A 13,714-nucleotide genomic window follows, 5' to 3' on the forward strand; every position below is an offset into this window, starting at 1 on the left:
AGCAGATGAATGGATAAAGAAAATGTGGTGTTTCCACACAAGGGAAGACTACTCTGCCACAAAGAAGGATAAACTTGAGTCATTTGCAGGAAAATGGATGCACCTTGAGACCATAATGTTTAGTAAAATAAATCAGACACACAAGCTCGAACGTCACATGGTTTCTTATATGAGAAAACCAAAATATAAAAAATAGTAAAATAAAAGACAGATAATAAGAAATAAGGAGACAGATCTTTTGCAAATGGACATGGGACAAAGGATGTAAGGAAGGGAGAGAGGAGCAGGAATGGGGATGAAAAAAATAATTAAGAGGTGCTGTGTCCACGCACCAACTCCCTAGGAGGAATGTCATCATCACATACTGCAAACATGTGCTAATAAAAATTAAAAACGGAAGACACACAGTGGGAGACTTTCGCTTTTTCGCCAAGTACTGTAGACTGTAGGAGACATGGTTACGAGAATAAGGGGAAAATGTTGACCATGCCATGCAGGGAAATGGAAATAGCGTGGGCTTGGGTCAGACAAAACCAGGGTGGAGCCCTCGCTGCCCACATTAGGTAACTCAGAGCACCTGGCTGAGCCTCGGCCTGAGAGTCTGTTAAGCAGGATATGAAGGTCCAGGTTGTTCTGACTGTTGAATCAAGGGAAACAGCACTTAGAAATTCCTTTTTAAAAAAAAAGTAGCTACTATTGTAATCTTAGCTGCCAGTAACGGTGAAATCATTTCCACTTTATCATTGATCTAACATAAAGAAATTAAAAGCTAAGAGACACAATTTGCTACTTTTTAGAGGCCTGCTATCCTACGAGCTATAGAACCTGGAATATTCTTTTTTTAATTACTTTTATTAGTACATTTTAGGTATAAATTATGATCACATTGAGAACCTGGAATATCTTGTTTTGCTGCTGGACAACTTTTTTGTTTTTTTCTGTTAATACTAGACTCTGTCCTGACATAGAGCATATTTTTTCATTTCATGCAAGTGAATGCAATACTACAAAGCTGCTTTTAATCTGAAACGGGCCACCTAAGCAGGAAAACTCTTCTTGTTGGGAAATAAAATACTAGGGTTCCATCATTTTGTTATGAATTGGGCAAGATGCCAGGAGACACTTCTGCTCACTTTTTAATCTTTGTCTAATCAATTTTTATTCTTCTCATAGTCACATGCAACTGGGTTGGAAGTGGCTAAATAAAGTGAAAGATGTTTTGAATTGCAGCACTAAGTGATAGCTGCATTATTTCATAAATGAATAGTGATACCAATGTTCATATAATTTATGAATTGAAATGTCATTTGATGAAAACATCAGTGTCAGATTTTTCATTTAAATGCCTGCATTGGCTGCCAGCTATGAAAAAATGATATAAAGGCAAACAATTCCACAGTAGGCACACAGACGAGGATATTCATGGCTCACTTTTCCTAGTAGATCTACTGCTGTACTCATGAGGCTTTCTGTAGTCCCTTCCCCCACAACTGAGCCTCTGAGGCCCTTTTGGAACACAGCTTGATGCATATGATCCATGCTTAGTAAAGGTCTTATGAGCCTTTAGAATTTAATTTTCTTTTAGTTCTATCTCTGGATGAAATTATTATTATTATTATTTGCTGTTAAAGAAATTTTTAAAAATAAAATTGTGGCTAAGTAGCACTCCATTTTGCCTGGGCACCATGTTTTCTTTATCCTTTCATCTGTTGATTGGAATACAGGTCATTTCCAAGATCTACCCGTTGTGGATTGTGCAGCTATCTCCACAGGTATCCGTGCATCACTGCAATATGTCCTTAACTCTTTCAGGAAGATACCCAGAAGCAGTAGAGCTGGGGTAAATGGAAATTTTACTTTTAGTTTTTCTGAGGAATTTGTAAGAAAATGCATGGACCTTGAGACCATAATGCTAAGTGAAATAAATCAGACCTGAGTTACATATAGAACCATTTCTCTAATGTGAAAAATCCAAAGTGCAAATAATTCAAACAGCAAAATAAAAGACAAAATGGTAGGAAACAGGGAAGTAGACTCTGTAGAGATGGGCAGAGGGCCAGGAAAAGATAGATGAAGGGTGCACAAAGGATCAAGATGGGATATGTCTGTATTCCAGTTCCCCCAGATGAATGGAATTATTATGCATTGCAAACATACAGTAATAAAAATAAAAATTTAAACCAGAAAAATTAAAATAAAATTTATTAAAGTCTATAAGATACTGGGATTTAAAAAAGTCGAATGTTAGTATTTGAAATGTAAATCTCCATTTCTGAATTACTGGACTTTTCCAAATTAGTGACTATTTATTAAGGGCTATTCCTCTTCTGTATGGTGATGATGGTGAGTGTGTGTGTGTTTGTGTGCATGTGTGTGCCTGCAGGAGAGGGAGAAGGCAAGTATGAGCAAGAAAGAGAAGAAGATGGAAGCAGGTTTACACCATCAAAACTGAGGAGAATTACGGCCGGGGATTTAGCTCAGTGGTTTTGCTGCCTGCTGCGCAACCGCAAGGACCTGAGTTCAATCCCCAGTACCAAAAGTGAGGAGAATTAACTTAATGAAGATTGTTGAATAAAGCAAAATTGAATGAAATAATGAGAGGAGTATATTTTAAGAGGCAATTTTACTTCTCATGTATTTATTCAACCAGTGTTTCTACACATTGTTGAGAGTGAATCCTTTTAGCCTGCCTGATTCACAGTTGTTGCCCTCAAGGACCAAGTCTGGGGTGAAGAAACAAATCAATAAATGCACTCTCAGGTCATGAATGAGATAAATATTTTAAGAGAATTGAACTGGATTGAAGGCATCTTTGACAGAAGGAAGAGCCTGACCTAGTTCATGGAGGGACAGATTGTGCCAGAAAAATGTCTTTGATACTACTTTAGACAATGTATCAGTGATATCCAAGGGAAGATGAGAAGAAAATGGACATTTAGAGAACAGGAAACATCTTGACCTGCAGGAATTCTGTGAGGTGTAAGACTACATGACACTTCAGAACATTGCAGATGGTTTATACGGAATGTGGAAACATGACAAGAGGTAACTGTAAAAATAGGCAAGGAAAGGCTTTATTAAAATAAACACCCACAAAATGATAAAGCATTCTAGATATGCAACAAATCTAAGTAAAGAAAATAATTCATTTAGTGATGCAATTGAACTATTAGCATTCAAAGAACTTAAATAGTGAGAGGAAACCACATTCAACACATAGGGAAAAAGTCCGGGACCTGAATACAAACAGTGGTTAACAAGTAGCAGCAGACAAGTGGGATTGCCCTGGAAATGGTGGGGATGGTGACAAGCAAGAATGTACCCCACATTTAAAGGAGTGGCACTGCTGGGTGTCGGCCAATTGTTACTATACCTGAATGCAATTCCAGGATTGCCTGATCTCATAACTCAGAATGAAAAGCATGGAATCCACATTGGTATGTGCATGCTCCCAATTTCAGACGTTAACTGGTTCAAGTGTGTGTGTTTGTGCATGTGTTTGCAGGTGTGCAACTGTGTGTGTGCCTATATGCATTCACTCCACTGTGAGCCACATCTGCCTGTGATTTTTCTACTTAATGTCCTCTGCTCTTGCCTAATATTATACATGCAAGTGAATTCCAGTGGACCCTTTACTAACAGGCAGCCTCGGTCCATTCCTGCTGCTGTAACAAATACCTTAGGGTGGAAATTTTATGAATAACACAAATTTGTTCCTCACATCTCTAGAGTCTGGAGCAGCAGACTCAGTAGCATGTAAGAGCTGCTCTTTTCTGTTTAAAAACGGCACTATGTTCTTGTGTCCCAGCGTGGTAGAAGCTGAATCTTTACATTGCAGTAGGGCAAAAGGGTTGAAATCCCTCCCTCAGTCCCTTTTGTAAGGACATTAAAGTCATGGTGAGTGTGGAGCCTTTGTGGCCTAGTCACTCTCCAAAGGCCCAGCCTCGAAAACTGTTACACTGGGGCTTAAATTTCAACATAATTTTGGAGGAACACAGACATTCAAACTATAGCACGGACTACGAGTTTTATTTATGAAACTTGATGTGAGGTAGAATGTAAAGAAGATGAATGAAACTTTGCCTAACTCAAATATATGTAGAGTGCTGTGTATAATGGTCTTAACAGGACACTAGCAGCTAAGATTGGAAATGCGTGGGGGAGATATCACAAGATTAACCAAGTTAATATTACTTTCCTCCTGATGGACACTACTTGACCACATTGTAAGTTCCATAGCTATTCACAAAGGTCATTGAAGTGCAGTCTGATGCCAAAGAAATCAAATAATCTTTCATCATCGCTGAGTGGACGTTTTCCTTGCAGATGCCTCTGCTGGAGAAGGCTGAGCAATGTCAGGGGTCCCTGGGCAGTGACCACCTCCAACTGTTCACACAAACGCAACAGTAACAGGCGCCATTTCTCCACTGGAGCTTCAGGTGCTCAGATGCCTGATCCTGAGATAACTCTGGTCTGACTTGAGCTTTCCCGTAAATGATGATGCACTGGAACATTTTGCTTTGTAAATGAAATTCAAACATTTAAAATTCAAGGTAGTGGACATATACCAACGGTCGGTTATTACTGTCCTAAATGACTGCACAGCTGATAGAAGGCATTGTAAACACTGTACGTGTGTGCAAAGGTTTATGGAAGAGAGTGCAAATGTATGAAATAGTGCAGCATGCCTCTCCTCCAAGTGAAAATATGCATGAGATCGTATGTCATTATAGTTTTTTGCATCTTTTTCTTGTACTTTTAGGAATTCATACAATTCAGGAATGTATGTAATGCATATCATGAATGTGAATTATTTGTATTAGGAAAAAGGAAATGGAAAAAGAAAGGAAATAATTTACAAAATAAGTGTAGGTTTAGTCTATGAAACTGCAGAAATAGACATCTGAGAAGGGCTACTCACACAGATGAATGGAAGAAAGGAGAAATGTAAATGATCTGCTCTCATCTATCTTTGAAAAAAATTCAGGTAATATCATGGTATGTTGAGGTCTATTTAAATACATAAATAGCTGTAAAACTTTTTTTTTAAGCTGTCTTCTTGTCTTTGGGGGTAACAAGGAAAGAATGGCTCTGCAGAGTCCTAAGATGGTAAATTCTGTTGATGTCAAACTTTAAAAAAAAAAAGCAATAAAAACCTAGGAAAGAGGGAGAAACTTGAGGGCATACACTTTATAACATTATGATAGCTTTGATAGATTAGTTTTAAACTGGAGCTATAGCAACTGTGAGTGTATGTACTGAAATACAATTTTCAGGGCACTAGAAAATAGCATTCAAGCCAACGTTATGAAATTACCTTGATGTTCAACAGCAGTAGCAACAATAACAACAAAAATGTGGAAGACTAAGTAACGAAAATTATGTTACAGTCAGCAAATCTGAAAAGTTAGGAAGTCTAGAAGTGGAGGAAACGTTGGTCCCTTTGGACAGTATGATATTCATTATTAATCCTTAGTGTTCCTTTGAGAAGGAAAGTAGCTTATTACAGCTACAGTGAGGCTTGGTAAGAAATAGAAAGGATTGAGTGAAAAATTTGATTCTTTAGAAACTGCAAATGGTGTTTCTGATACTTCCACCAGCTGAGCAGGTCCTTAGTGTGCCTAATGCAGGCATAAATAATGTTAAGTGTGTAACCACTCCAGGGTTTTTGTCATAATTAGGAGAATCCATGTTAGAAAAGCAGATATCAGGCAAAAGCCCCTAGTACCTGAAATTGAACCTCAAATTGAGTCAGATCTTCTCTAGTGCCTAAACCACACTTTGTAAAGCACAACACTGGAGGCCTCAAAATAACATCAACGGTAGCTCGGATACTCCAGGGTCTGGTGTTTTAGATACTTGGAAGAAATAAGTGAGCAATTTAAATAATAGGAAAATAGGGTGTAGTAAGAAAAGACGTTAGAAAAACAAACACAGTATGTACATCAGTTGGCAAGCCTTTACTCTCTCCTGACCATTCACAACTAATAAACCACACCTGTCTTTCCCTTCTCCCTCAAATGTTCAAGTCCTCCTCATAGAGCCTTACATGCCCAAATAATTAATATGTTCTTCACTCTGTCTTCCAACTCAGTAATGATTTTTAAAGAATTTTTAATTAACAGGATCAACAACAGCATCACACTCAGTTCCACATCATATGGCATTTTCTCCCAAGTACCACTTATTGGCAATATTTTGTTTATTCAGATCCCTGGATATAGGTACAGCCATGTATATACATGAATCTCAAAGATCAGAAAATCCATTCCTTTTGTTCTATCTGATGAGGGAGTCAGAGCCCAGCAAGGTTCAGGGAACTTTACAATATCATTTATTGCTCTGAATATCTACAGCAGAATCTTAGCCTAGCCATTAACCATTTCCTCTGCAAACATCTCACTTGTACTTTGAAAGGAATACAGCTATATGCAAGCACAACTGGGAGGACAAAATATATTTTGGGAAGTAAACTTTTCCAAAACCTTCTTACCAATGGGACAAAAATAATGCTACTCATGATCTTGAAACTTAAAGGGCTTACATTCGAAGTAAGAATTTACATACTTAGATAATTTTAGGGCCAGGCAAGTCACCCAAATGAGTAAAGGGCAGTGTGAGACAGGAGAAAACCTGTGGGCTATTTCAGGTTGTACGGGGTGCTGCTTTCAAAATTACCTGAATTCTGAAAGGTAAAATAAGGAAGAAGAATGAGAGGGAGAAGCAGGAGATTCGTGAGCTTCAAACCAGTTTTAGTCAAGAGGTCACCTTTTGTAATATTTTGATTTACACAGGAGGAACTGCATTATCCAGTAAGTTAGATGCTTTTAATCTGTTTGAAACAGAAAAAGTAGAAGTTCAATGTTTACCCCATATCACACAAGAAAATATTTCCAAATGTTTTCAACACAAAAGCATTTCGGTCAACAGAGTGCAAGAGGTATATGCTTTGATGTTTTCTCCCTGATCCAGACATACAGGAATAAAATAGATGAAGAAAAAAGTAAAGGGATATAACCAGATCAGAAGCAAAATGAAACTTTAAAAAAATCCAAAACAGAAAAGATATTTGAGACACTGAGTGAGTCCCAAAGCCATGGGCCACTGGGCTTCCTCACGCAGGCAGTGGTGGCCACTGACTCAGACCCTAGGAGTAGGTCAGGGAGAAAACAACCTGACCCACGTGAGTCAGGGACACTGCTTCCGGTCATGGACCTGTAGACTGGAAGGGTGTTCTCTGCAGCCTACCCCTCCCATGAAAAGTCCATTACCAACACCCACAACAAACCACTCCCCACATTTCCTAAGGTTCCCACTTCTAAACAGCTGCAGACCTCAGAAGGCAATAAACACATGCACAGTGCAGAATTAAATAATACATCAAGAGACCTGAGGGACTACTCCCATGAGTTTCCTCTCCTTCAGAATCATGCAGGGAAGGGGCATTATCTCTGAAAACATTCCCAGTAATATTATATGGACCGCCTGCTGTAATTTCCTGGCAAGAGAATTAGAAATGAAAGAATAAGTATGTGAATATACATGTATGCACAAAAAAACAGAGAATTAAGATGTGTTATGTACCAACTACCCACAGGGAATGTAATCATGTACTGGGAACATGCACTACTAAAAAAAACAAACCTTAAAATGTTTTCTTACATTGCCCCTGGCATAAAGAGAAAAACCATGTTGGAAATTGTGGAACACTTAGAAACAGATAATAGTGAAAATATTAAAAAGCAAAACTTAAGAGATGTAGGCAAGAGTAATCAGAGAATAGAAATATATAAACAGTTTCATTTGTGTGGAAAGGGAAGCACTTTAAAGCTAAATGACTTCTGTAAAAAATAAAAGCACTAAATGGATTACCCTTCAATAGAAAAATATAGAACAAAAAAGAATAAATACACTTCAGGAAGTAGAAAATAATAAAGTCAGAAAAAGCGACATTACAAAAAAGAAAAAAAGGAAAGATTAAAGAACTCTAGAGAGAAGCTGAGCCAGTCCCAGCACCTGAAAAGAAGTTTCCCCACCACCATCCCAAGCTCCTAGGGCAGAGAAGGTGAGCTACACAGGCCCCAGAAGCACAATCCCCCCCCCCCGCCATGGAAATTAGAAGACACATAAACAAGCCTCAAAAACAGACTTCTGGATCACCTATAGCAACCCCAAAGGGAAATGAGATGGAAAAATCTGATACTCAACTACCTGGACTCTCTGAACTGGCAACAAAAGAGGATCTGGGAAAAATGAAATCAGAAATAATTACTCAGATAACAGCAAAGATTGTGCTTATGGTGCAAAACATGATTAATAAATCTAGAGAGGACATAGATAATAAAATAGAGGATCTGAGGAACATGATGGAATCCCAACATAGGAAACAAATGGAATCCATAAAACAGATGCAGATTTCCAGGAGATTAAAAACTCCATTGAAAGTCTGCGCAGCAGAATGAACCAGTGTGAGGATAGAATTTCACATATAGAAGATAAGATTGCAATTAGTGAGGAGGAAAAGAAAAATTGCTTTATAATTGTAAAGGAACATGAGAAATCAATCCAGCAGCTGCTAGACAATGCAAAGAAGAATAACATAAGACTGACTGGAGTCAATGAAGAAAGAGGAGAGAGTGCAGATGACATAAAAAAACTGTTCATAGAAGTGATGGCAGAAAACTTCCCAAGGAGGGGAAAAGAACTTGACATACAGATAAGTGAGGCATATAGGACTCCAGCTAGCCTTGATCAAAAAAAAATCTACACATAGGCATATAATAGTTAGGATTCCAGAAATCCAACAGAAGAACAAAATTCTACAAGCAGTGAGAGAGAAGAAATGAATCACATACAAAGGAAAGCCCATCAGAATCGCAGCAGACTTCTCAATGCAAACCCTCAAGGCAAGAAGAGCTTGGAGTGATGTATTGCAAGCCCTAAAGGAAAACAGCCTCCAACCCAGATTGATGTACCCTGCAAAACTATCTTTCAAAATTGATGGAGAAATAAGATGCTTTCATGATAAAGAACACCTCAGGAACTTCATGAATACCAAACCGGCACTCCAAAAACTTTTAAACAATACCCTAGGAAAAGACAATGAGGATCACAACCCCAGGAAATCCAACAGAATGAATCCATTGGATGTGACAAATTAAATGCATAGAGGGGGAATCCAACAAAAAGAAAAAGTCATGACAAGGCTTTTAAAACTTTGAACTTCATCTCCCTAATGAGTGTATAATTCAATCTTGTTATTGTACTGATTAGTATTTTTCTGATTCTAGAGTTGCACACCTTTCCTTGTGCTGTATTGGCTATTTATCATCTTCTTGTGTCTACTTTTTAATTGGGTTGTCTATTAATGAGCTCTAAGAATTCTTTATATGTTCTGGTCATAGGTTATATGCATTGTAAATATGGTCTGTTTAAGGACTACTTTTCATTTTAATGATGTCATTTAAAGTTCTAAATTTTGATGGAATCTCATTTATCAATTTTTTTCTTTTATACATCATGTCTTTTGCATCCTATGTAGTTCTTGCCTATGCTGAATTCATAAACATTTTCCCTTATAATTTCTTCTTAAAGTTTTATACTTTTAGGCTTTCATATTTAGGTTCATAGATGGAAATAAAGTGTTGAGGTTAATTTTTTATATATGGATACCAGGTGTTCTAGTGCCATTTGCTGGAAACACTATCTCTTCCTCGGCTCTTGAATTGAGTTTATATTCTATAAAATGCTAATGTTAAATAATCTTTCAAAACTCAGTGGACCATATATGTGTGGTTCTATTTCTAGATTCTCTGTTTTATTCAAATGATCTATATGTCTTTCCTTACACCAACACTACCTTGATTACTGTAACTTTAGAAGAAGTCTTAAAATTAGGTACTAAACATCTTCCAACACTGTTTTTGTTTTTTGGTTTTTTTTAACTTTTCTAGGTCCTTTGCACTCCTACATAACTTTTACATTTTAATATCCAATTCTTCATTTATAGCAAGTATACACAGACCTGAATTTTTATATATACCTTGTGTTTTCTAATCCTGCTAAATTCAAATACAAGTTCTAGGGGCTCCTAGAGATTTCTTAGTATTTTCTCTGTAGATGATCATTTCATCTACATATAAAGATTTTGCTTCTACTTTGCCAATCCTATCCTAGTTGTGTCATTTTACTGCCAGACTATTTTGGTGGGGCCTAGGTTTCAAAATTTAATGGACAGATAAAGAGTAAGCATATCTGCCCTTGTTCCCCACCTTAAGGAGAAAGCATTGCATCTTCTCCGTTCATACAAGGCATTCTCGCTGGAAGTATGGAGTACATGTCTTTAATCTGTTGAGAAGGTTCTGTTCTACTTCTAGTCTCCTGATAGCTTTTACCATGAACAGCTGTAGAATTTAGTCCAATACTTTTTCTCCAACTAGTGACAGGATCATATGTCTTTTTCCTTTCCTCTGTTAAAACAATGACTTTTGGGGGTGGATCTTCCAATGCTGAACCAGCACTACTATCCCTATAACAAAACTACTTTCTACATCCTGCCAGACCTGACTTCTAAGAGTTTGTTTTGTTAAATAAATTTCTATCTATGTTCATACTTTTTTCTTCTATTATCTTTATCCAGTTTTAGGATTAGCACAATGCTGAGTTCCTAAAATGAGGGGCAAAGTGTTCCTTCTTTTTTCTGCTTTGTTTGATATAATTTATCAGTTAAAATGTATATGAGCCTGCTGTTGTCATATAGGTAGGTTCAAGATAGGAATATACTTTCTTTAATAAGTGCTATTCAAATTTTATATTTCCTCCAGAGTTAGTTTCATTAATTTGTCTTCCAAGGTACTTCTTAGAATTTGTCAAATTTATTTCAAAAAAGATTATTGTAATATGTTTTCTATATCCTTTCAAATTCTGTAAAATCTGTGGTAATATCTCCTAGATCTTGATATTGTAATTTTAAAAATGTATAGTTGATACTGTGTAACAGGAAGGAAAGGTCTAAAGGAGTAGGGGAAGTGGGAGGGATGGGGGAAAGGAAAAAAGGGAAAAGAAAAAATATGAGAAAAGGAAAAAAAATTGCAACAAAGTCTTTTCAAATAGGGAAGGGTGGAGGAGGTGAAGGGAGGCCAGGGGAAGGGGAAACAAATAAGAACCAAGATATTCATGTAGTGGTACAAGATCCCAATGATGAATGAAACTGTATTTTATACCTAAAATGTACCAATAAACTTATTGGGGAAAAAAAAAGAAATCTAAACCTACTTTGCTGAAAAACAAAACAGAAAAACATTAAGATCAATAATTAAAATAAAATAAGAAAAAACTTCATCAGGAATGAAAAAGAGAAACAATTACAGATGTAATGTGCATTTTAAAATAAAATTTAATTTAGGAATCAATCTGACATAATGTGTATATGTATGCTGAAATCCTAAATAATATATTATCTAAATGAACAAACTTGCATGTAAAATAATATATCATAAACTATTTCTGCTTATTCAAGGAATATAACAATGGTTCAAGGACAGAAAAACAATATTAAGTATTACGCTGAAAGGGAAAATCATAAAAGTAGATACTGAATAAAAGCATTTTACAAAATTAAAATAGTTGTGATAAAAATACATTAGGAAAATAAAAGTAGATGGTAATTTCTCTACTGAATTATAAGTCTTGGTGCAATATATTGGAAATGAAAAAATATTATTCATGTGGAGTATTAATATAATAATTTGGAATTTTTAGCGGTAGATTTCACAGATTGTGTAGTACACAACACCAAAACAAAACAACAGCAACAAAAACAAGAGCACCTAATCAACCTAAGAAAAGACTAAAAGACTGTTGGATAAATAAAACTTTATTAGAGATCACAGACACCAGCTTGAATAAATGCATACATACTCATATGTGGAAAGTCTTAAAATTAAAAAGACGTCAATTGTTCCCTTGATTTTCAATGTCATACACACGAGTATTATTTAAAACTTGTGATGACCATGTGAATCTTTAATTCTTTAAGCACACTTAGCTAGCAAGACCCTAGTCCTCATATTTCATCAGAAAACCTTACGTTCACTTCCTGAGTCATTATTGAATTTGTTAGCTTCTATGGTTTACCAACTATGGCTGCCCATTCACAGTTCTCATCATGTCTCCAAGCCACCTAACCCTGGGGATTTTCAGTTCTGCTCCCTAGCACAGGGTTGGCTAGTACTGAACTCCTGTTACTCCTAACCTGGATAATCCCCCAGTTTCTCTGGAATTAACCCCATAAGCATGGCCAGTATGCAGTTAAAAATCCTCTTCCACAAACCAGTCTTTGACTTTGCCCACCAAATGATTTATTTAGAAACTAGTTTCTCTGTTTTATATCCAAAACCGTCCACAGGAAAGAAAATTAAATGCATAAAATATTTCAGGTCTGCTGACATATGTGTCATGATGGGTGTAAAACTATCCACAATTTTTTTAACCCCTGGAAATAAGATTTTCAGGCCAAAATAATGAATCATCGAGGTGTTATTTCTAGAAATCTAGTCATTTCTACCTAGGAGATTGGTCAATTTCAGGAAGTAACAAATAGCTTACCAAGAGGGAAGTTAAGCCATGAATGAATTGAAGTCCTGTGAGGTTTTGATGAGAAAAAGCCTTTTTTAAAAAAGGAAAAATAAGCTTGGGTAATTTTCAACATGTAAAATCTTGGTTCTTTCAAAACTAAAAAGCAACAGAGCAAACTGTTTCTCAAACTTTTTGTTAGGAGAAACATGAGTAGTCCTCGCAATTTATGAGGTTATTTTAAAAACACATTGTACATATAAAGCTGTAAATTTAACTGTCAAACACTTTAATTAAAAAGAACTTTAGCAGGTCAAATAATTTGTTCACTCTGACTTATTTTTTGGCACTACTTTATTAGATGTGAAAAAGGAACCCAATTTTGAAAACTCCTTCTGTACAAGAACTATTTTTAAATGATCTTAAACATAGTCCACATTTGTAACTCTAGGGAAAAGAATAAGATGTACTTCTATCATCCGGGTATCTTGAGAGTTGAAAATTGCATTTGTTCATGGTAAAAAAAAAAAAAAAAAAAAAAAAAGGAGCTAGAAATAAAGCCGATTTCAGGGCTTCTTCACATGGCCAGAGTCACAGGGGCTACTGGATTGGACCTCACTGGTCATTAGAGTCGCAGGGGATCTCTGTATCTTTGCCCCTTCCTCGGACTCATCCAGTTCTGCCTTCCTTTATTTCACTGCGAGTGCACCAGAACTTTCTATTTTGGCTCCTATTAGAGGAGAACGTTTCCAGTATTTTAGACACCTGGTCAAAACAAATCGAAGTTATTTTTGTTTCCTGTGTACAGTGCTTCTGCTCTGTCCCTATGTCAACACCAAGGGTAATCAAACACATTAAGACAGTCTAACTAGCACAATTCCTACATCTTTGACATAGTTTCCTGTTTCTCTCCTTGTTCTGGGTTCATTATTCTCATTTAGTTTAGCACGAGCTTGTTGATATCAGTATCAGCAGACCAGAGACACGAGGAGGGGCTAATCCTCTGTCACCTGGGGTTATCTGGGTTGTCTAATTTTGTGGTGGTAAAGACGATCCTGAACACTCTGAACTGAGCACTTCGGATCCCCAGAACAGGGTTATGTATTTATCACTCTCCATTCAGAACTGGGGGGACTACACA

This window comes from Heterocephalus glaber, unplaced genomic scaffold (genome assembly GCF_053883595.1).
Source record: "Heterocephalus glaber isolate CG9 unplaced genomic scaffold, H.glaber_assembly_v1.0 deba00001465, whole genome shotgun sequence".
Taxonomy (NCBI): domain Eukaryota; kingdom Metazoa; phylum Chordata; class Mammalia; order Rodentia; family Bathyergidae; genus Heterocephalus; species Heterocephalus glaber.